Here is a 7,500-nt window from a genome sequence, read left to right as displayed (position 1 = left end):
TTATTATTAATAACATTCCCCGAAAGGCAGGGAAACCTGCGAAACAGGCTTGTAGGGATGAAATAGCCTCCATACTTTTTCCTGACCTAAAGTATCTGTATATATATGTAGATATGTATTTATATATGTATATGTATATAAAATGTACACCTTTTCTTTGAACTGTTTTGTAACCAAAGGCGATGACTGTTTACGACCCCCCTCCCTTAGAAACAGCTGTTGCCGTGTAATCGGGGAAAGTCCAAATAAAAGAGGAGGCGTGCAATCTTACGCCAGAGGGTGGTGACACTGTGCAAGGGTACAGGTGTACGCGTTTCTCCTCAATTGAGCCAAATTTAATTCTGTCCGTTTAATTCCTTGCTTCTTGTCTCGTTTAATAGATGTCATCAGTGTTTGAACCTGACATTGATATTAATAAATATTAATATAATATTATTATTAATAACATTCCCCGAAAGGCAGGGAAACCTGCGAAACAGGCTTGTAGGGATGAAATAGCCTCCGTACTTTTTCCTGACCTAAAGTATCTGTATATATATGTAGATATGTATTTATATATGTATATGTATATAAAATGTACACCTTTTCTTTGAACTGTTTTGTAACCAAAGGCGATGACTGTTTACGACCCCCCGCCCTTAGAAACAGCTGTTGCCATGTAATCGGGGAACGTCCAAATAAAAGAGGAGGCGTCCAATCTTACGTCAGAGGGTGGTGACACAAGGGTACAGGTGTACGTGTTTCTCCTCAATTGAGCCAAATTTAATTCTGTCTGTTTAATTCCTTGCTTCTTGTCTTGTTTAATAGATGTCATCAGTGTTTGAACCTGACATTAATATTAATAAATATTAATATAATATTATATTAATAAAATTCCCCGAAAGGCAGGGAAACCTGCGAAACAGGCTTGTAGGGATGAAATAGCCTCCGTACTTTTTCCTGACCTAAAGTATCTGTATATATATGTAGATATGTATTTATATATGTATATGTATATAAAATGTACACCTTTTCTTTGAACTGTTTTGTAACCAAAGGCGATGACTGTTTACGACCCCCCCTCCCTTAGAAACAGCTGTTGCCATGTAATCGGGGAAAGTCCAAATAAAAGAGGAGGCGTGCAATCTTACGTCAGAGGGTGGTGACACTGTCCAAAGGGTACAGGTGTACGCGTTTCTCCTCAATTGAGCCAAATTTAATGCTGTCTGTTTAATTCCTTGCTTCTTGTCTTGTTTAATAGATGTCATCAGTGTTTGAACCTGACATTAATATTAATAAATATTAATATAATATTATTATTAATAACATTCCCCGAAAGGCAGGGAAACCTGCGAAACAGGCTTGTAGGGATGAAATAGCCTCCGTATTTTTTCCTGACCTAAAGTTTCTGTATATATATGTAGATGTGTATTTATATATGTATATAAAATGTGGTTACCTTGCATGAAGTCGGCTTTTGGCCCCCAGCCAAGTTATTTTAGCCCAAAGCGGCTCCCCAGTCAAAAAGTTAGGACATCGCTGTTCTAACTACTAATTAATAGTAATGTACTTAGTCACTTATAATACAAAGTTGACACAATATCTGTTTCTAGTATTTTTTTTAATGAAAACATTTCTAAATGGCCCCCGCATACTTTGGCTTTTCAGTATGCGGCCCTTGGTGGAAAATGTTTGGACACCCCTGAAAAAAAAAAAAAAAAATCTATTTTGATTGGTTGTAAGAGCCTAAAGATCTGCTATAGGTATTTCAGTATGGACTGGCACATCACCGGTCTTTAGTCTGAAGGTGGTCTATCAACATCTGGTCTCCACGGCAACAAGCCGAGGCTGCGTTCTCTACATGCTCGTGCTCTGCGGGAGCTTTTCTAAACATGGCCGTCCCACACGGAGCGCCATACTTTTAGCTGGTGACTAACCGGCTGTAGGTTTTTCTTTTCCGGACCTGGACCTCAGTCAAGCGTCCAGTGGGGCAACCATCTGGGCCGAAGAGTGGGTTCCATACATTCACGGTCACGGACTAACACTAGATCAGACTAATCCCTGGAAATAATCATCCCGTTCATATGTTTGGTGTTGAATCTCGGAACAAAACAGGATGAAGGGTCTTTTTCAGGGTTTTGTGGACTTTCCTAATCACGCCTAAGTCCATTAAAGGCCTGTGACTGACAGCTTGATTATTATCCATTGTGCTCACATACTAAAGACCCTCCCATCTGTCGCCACTAAAAATAGTCCTGTCAGCGTCGACTCCCTGCATGCTTCCTTTCCAGGTGTGGCGGCAACACATCACCAGAGAACGTATATATACAGTCATGGTCAAAAGTTTACATACACTTGTAAAGAACATGATGTCATGGCTGTCTTGAGTTTACAATCATTTCTACAACTCTTATTTTTTTGTGATAGAGTGATTGGAGCACATACTTGTTGGTCACTAAAAACATTCATGAAGTTTGCTTCTTTTATGAATTTATTATAGGTCTACTGAAAATGTGAGCAAATGTGCCGGATCAAAAATATACATACAGCAATGTTAATATTTGCTTACATGTCCCTTGGCAAGTTTCACTTGGCAGCCATCCACAAGCTTCTGGCAAGATTCTTGTCAGAATAATTGTTTTGGTCCCGACAAAAGCTGCCTTTGATCTTACCAAGCAGAAGGCTTGTAAAACTCCACTGTGTAGGATGGGAAGCGACATGAAGGTGTCGGTTTCTGTCAGGTTCAAACACTGACGGCATTTATTAAACAAGACAAGAAGCAAAGAATTAAACGGAGACAGAATTAAATTTGGCTCAATTGAGGAGAGTCGCCTGTACACCGTACCCTTGCACAGTATCTCGGCACAAAGATTGTACGACTCCTGCTTTATTTGACTTTCCCTGATACACATGACCACAGCTGCTTCCAAAAGGGAAGTGGGTTGTAAACAGCGCTGCCTTTGGTTGCAGAACAGTTCAAAAGAAAAGGTCGTAAACAGCTCAAAGAGAAGTTCGTAAAACAGTTCAAAAAGGAGGTTCCAAAAGAGGTCGCCTGGGAGGGGAGTCTGGTCCTGCTTCCTCTTCGCTTTTGTCGTTCTTGGGTCAGACAATATCTTTCTGTTTTACAACAATACTTGAAAGAAACAGGAACACCTTCATGCTGCTTCCCCCCTACGCAGTGGAGTTTTACGAGCCTTGCTCTTGGAAGGTTTCAAAGACGGCTTTTGCTTCTCACCGGGCACTCAATGTAACACAAAGTTTTTGTGATAACTTAGAAACAATGATTCTAACAGTTTCTTTGATCTATTGTAATCCACAGGAAGATTGTGTCTTGACCCGAGATCTACAAAGCGGAGAGGAAGCAGGACCTGACCAGCCTCCGGGCACCTTTTCTTTGAACTGTTTTGTAACCATAAGCAAGGGCTGTTTATGACCCCCTTCCTTTAGAAACGGCTGTTGCATGTAATCAGGGAAAGTCCAAATAAAAGAGGCGTGCAACCATTTTGCCAGAGCGTGGTGGAAGACGGTACAAAGAGTACAGACCAGACGTTTCTCCTCAATGAGCTAAATTTAATTCTGTCTCTGTTTAATTCCTTGCTTCTTGTCTGTTTAATAGATGTCTCGGTGTTTGAACCTGACACTTCTGCTTGAATTTTTGACCACTCCTCTTGACAAAATTGGTGCAGTTCAGCTAAATTTGTTGGCTTTCTGACATGGACTTGTTTCTTCAGCATTGTCCACACGTTTAAGTCAGGACTTTGGGAAGGCCATTCTAAAACCTTCATGCTAGCCTGATTTAGCCATTCCTTTACCACTTTTGAGGTGTGTTTGGGGTCATTGTCCTGTTGGAACACCCAACTGCGCCCAAGACCCAACCTCCGGGCTGATGATTTTAGGTTGTCCTGAAGAATTTGGAGGTAATCCTCCTTTTTCATTGTCCCATTTACTCTCTGTAAAGCACCAGTTCCATTGGCAGCAAAACAGGCCCAGAGCATAATCCTACCACCATCATGCTTGACGGTAGGAATGGTGTTCCTGGGATTAAAGGCCTCACCTTTTCTCCTCCAAACATATTGCTGGGGTATTGTGGACAGACAGCTCAATTTTTGTTTCATCTGACACCACATGGACAAAGATAAGACCTTCTGGAGGAAAGTTCTGTGGTTCTGTGGAATAAGTTTGGACTTTCCCTGATTACATGGCAACAGCAGGTTCTAAAGGGAGGGGGGTCGTAAACAGCCACTGCCTTTGGTCACAAAACAGTTCAAAGAAAAGGTGCCTGGAGGGGGTCAGGGACATGAAAGCAAATATTAACATTGCTGTATGTATACTTATACTTAGTTGAGAATGGTAACTTTTAGATGGACTAAAGTCCGACATGTTTAGTAACTTTACCAGGGGCAGGTGTGTAACTGGCAACCAAGATGTGACACACTCACTGACTTTCTAATTGGTCAAACGGTGGAGGGTTCGGGCATCGAAATGAAAACAGTTTCAACAGCAGTTGCAATTCCCAGGCGTTAGATGGCAGTAGTGTTTAGACTGCGGTGTGTTGCTTTAGGAAGGAAGTAGTCTTTGCCATTAGGTTGAATGTACCATTCTTTTATTTTGTTGAGCCTACAAAGTGTTTAAAATCGAAGTATCGTACTTCTTACACACCGGCTGTTTGATTGTAACGTGCAGTGAAATCTCCGCGTCAAATTGCTCCGCAGGTCTATGGCAATTCCAATGTAAATTAGCATCGAGCTAGCGCATTTTGAAAAGGAGAGCCTTCTTCTTGTTATGTCAGCATGGAAAGTTGTAAATTTACCTATGGGCAGTCCGGTTCGAGCCGGGGCCAAGGTCGCAACCGGACGTGATGTCACGCTCAGTAAAGGTATCCAAACATGGTACTGTGTGATTTTACGTGAATCGGTAGCGGGTATTACCAACGGACTTTGAGCGGTGCCTTTAAACGTACCGAATTCGGTATCCATCCATGATATGTCCAGTTGAGATGTTGCTGGGACAAGGACAAGATTACGGGTACAAGCGGCCGAAATGAGTTTCCTCCGCCGGGTGGCGGGGCTCTCCCTTAGAGATAGGGTGAGGAGCTCTGTCATCCGGGAGGAGCTCAAAGTAAAGCCGCTGCTCCTCCACATGGAGAGGAGCCAGATGAGGTGGTTCGGGCATCTTGTCAGGATGCCACCAGAATGCCTCCCTAGTGAGGTGTTTAGGGCATGTCCGACTGGTAGGAGGCCACCGGGAAGACCCAGGACACGTTGGGAAGACTACGTCTCCCGGCTGGCCTGGGAATTCCTCGGGATCCCCCGGGAGGAGCTGGACAAAATGGCTTGGGAGAGGGAAGTCTGGGCTTCCCGTGACCCCGACCTCAGATAAGCGGAAGAAGATGGATAGATGTTGCTGGGAAAAAAGGTATATTGTGTGGTTGCAAATCACCGCTAGAAAGGAGCGAAGGAGAAGCGGGTAAATATTGCAATTGAAGTATTGCGTCTTTTCCGGTAAGTGCACACCGTCCGTAATCGATTTGGAACAGCACTGTCAATATTTGTGTACAATTTGCATGCACGATATACTTATCAAAGTGTACTGAGAAGTATTCCATTTAGGACTTAATATGTTAGCTTTGCTAAAAACTAAATCTTACTGCATCGAACATGAGTCCCGTAAATAATTGTCTGAAAACCAGCATCCTCTGTAGAACATAACGGGGAGGAAAGTCAGCACTTCCAAGTCCGAGCCCATGGTTCTCGCCCGGGAAAGGATAGCGTGTTATCTTCGGGTTGGGGACAAGATCCTGCCCCAGGTGGAAGAATTCAAGTACCTCAGGGTCTTGTTCGCGAGTATTGGAAGAGTGGATCGTGAGCTCGACCGGCGGATCGGTGTGGCGTCTGCATTGATGCGGACCCTGTCCGTCGTGGTAAAGAAGGAGCTGAACCGGTAGGCAAAGCTCTCAATTTACAGGTCAATCTACGTTCCTAGCCTCACCTGTGGTCATGAACTTTGGGTTATAACCAAAAAAATCACGGGTACAAGCGGTCCGAATGGGTTCCTTCAGTCGGGAGGCGGGGCTCTCCCTTAGAGATGGGTTGGGTCGGGAGGAGCTCAGAGTAAAGACACTGCTCCTCCACATTGAAAGGAGCCAGATGTGGTTCGGGAATCTGGTCAGAATGCCCCAGGTGGAAGAATTCAAGTACCTCAGGGTCTTGTTCGCGAGTATTGGAAGAGTGGATCGTGAGCTCGACCGGCGGATCGGTGTGGCGTCTGCATTGATGCGGACCCCGTCCGTCGTGGTAAAGAAGGAGCTGAACCGGTAGGCAAAGCTCTCAATTTACAGGTCAATCTACGTTCCTAGCCTCACCTGTGGTCATGAACTTTGGGTTATAACCAAAAAAATCACGGGTACAAGCGGTCCGAATGGGTTTCTTCAGTCGGGAGGCGGGGCTCTCCCTTACAGATGGGTTGGGTCGGGAGGAGCTCAGAGTAAAGACACTGCTCCTCCACATTGAAAGGAGCCAGATGTGGTTCGGGAATCTGGTCAGAATGCCCCAGGTGGACGAATTCAAGTACCTCAGGGTCTTGTTCGCGAGTATTGGAAGAGTGGATCGTGAGCTCGACCGGCGGATCGGTGTGGCGTCTGCATTGATGCGGACCCTGTCCGTCGTGGTAAAGACGGAGCTGCACCGGTAGGCAATGCTCTCAATTTACAGGTCAATCTACGTTCCTAGCCTCACCTACGGTCATGAACTTTGGGTTATAACCAAAAAAATCACGGGTACAAGCGGTCCAAATGGGTTTCCTCAGTCGGGAGGCGGGGCTCTCCCTTACAGATGGGTTGAGTCGGGAGGAGCTCAGAGTAAAGACCCTGCTCCTCCACATTGAAAGGAGCCAGATGTGGTTCGGGAATCTGGTCAGAATGCCCCCCTGAGGTTTTTAGGGCACATCCAACCGGTAGTAGGCCAGGGGGAAGACCCAGTACACGTTGGCAAGACGATGTCTCCCAGCTAATAATGAATTAGATTTATATCGCGCTTTTCTATCAACTAGACACTCCAAGCGCTCACTCCACATTCACACTTCGGTGGTGGTAAGCTACATTTGTAGCAACAGTTGCCCTGGGTTAGACGGACGGAAGCGTGGCTGCCAATTTGCGCCTACGGCCCCTACGACTCACCAGTATGAGCGGCACTGTGGGCATGGGTGAAGTGTCTTGCCCAAGGACACAACGGCAGTGATTTGGATGGGAGCGAACCTGGAACCCTCAAGTTTCTGGTACGGCTACTCTACCCACCACGCCACGCCACGCCACGCCACGCCATCCTCTGGGCCTGGGAACGCCTCGGGATCCCCCGGGAAGTACTGGACGAAGTAGCTAGGGAGAGAGAAGTCTTGGCTTCTCTGCTTTGACTGCGGATAGGCGGAAGAAGATGGATGGATGGGTGGATAACAGAGCTATTTCCCCCCCCCCCCCCCTGAAATGGGTGATAGACAAAACAAAAACAAATGACCACTGCAGAGGAC

General features: G+C 45.4%; 1 protein-coding gene across 2 annotated transcripts in view; it reads right to left on the bottom strand.

Moving 5' to 3' along the window:
• Positions 1-4,263: 4,263 nt before the first annotated feature.
• Positions 4,264-7,500, bottom strand: part of LOC133640818 (potassium channel subfamily K member 3-like) — a 12,522-nt gene continuing 9,285 nt past the window's right edge. For both annotated transcript variants that reach the window (XM_062034497.1, XM_062034496.1), the window contains one exon: positions 4,264-7,500. This exon is cut by the window's right edge and continues 1,887 nt beyond it. The gene's annotated coding sequence lies outside the window, so the exon portion shown is untranslated.

Source organism: Entelurus aequoreus, linkage group LG23 (assembly GCF_033978785.1).
Source record: "Entelurus aequoreus isolate RoL-2023_Sb linkage group LG23, RoL_Eaeq_v1.1, whole genome shotgun sequence".
In the NCBI taxonomy this organism is placed as follows: domain Eukaryota; kingdom Metazoa; phylum Chordata; class Actinopteri; order Syngnathiformes; family Syngnathidae; genus Entelurus; species Entelurus aequoreus.
This window is presented reverse-complemented; position numbering and strand designations above follow the sequence as displayed.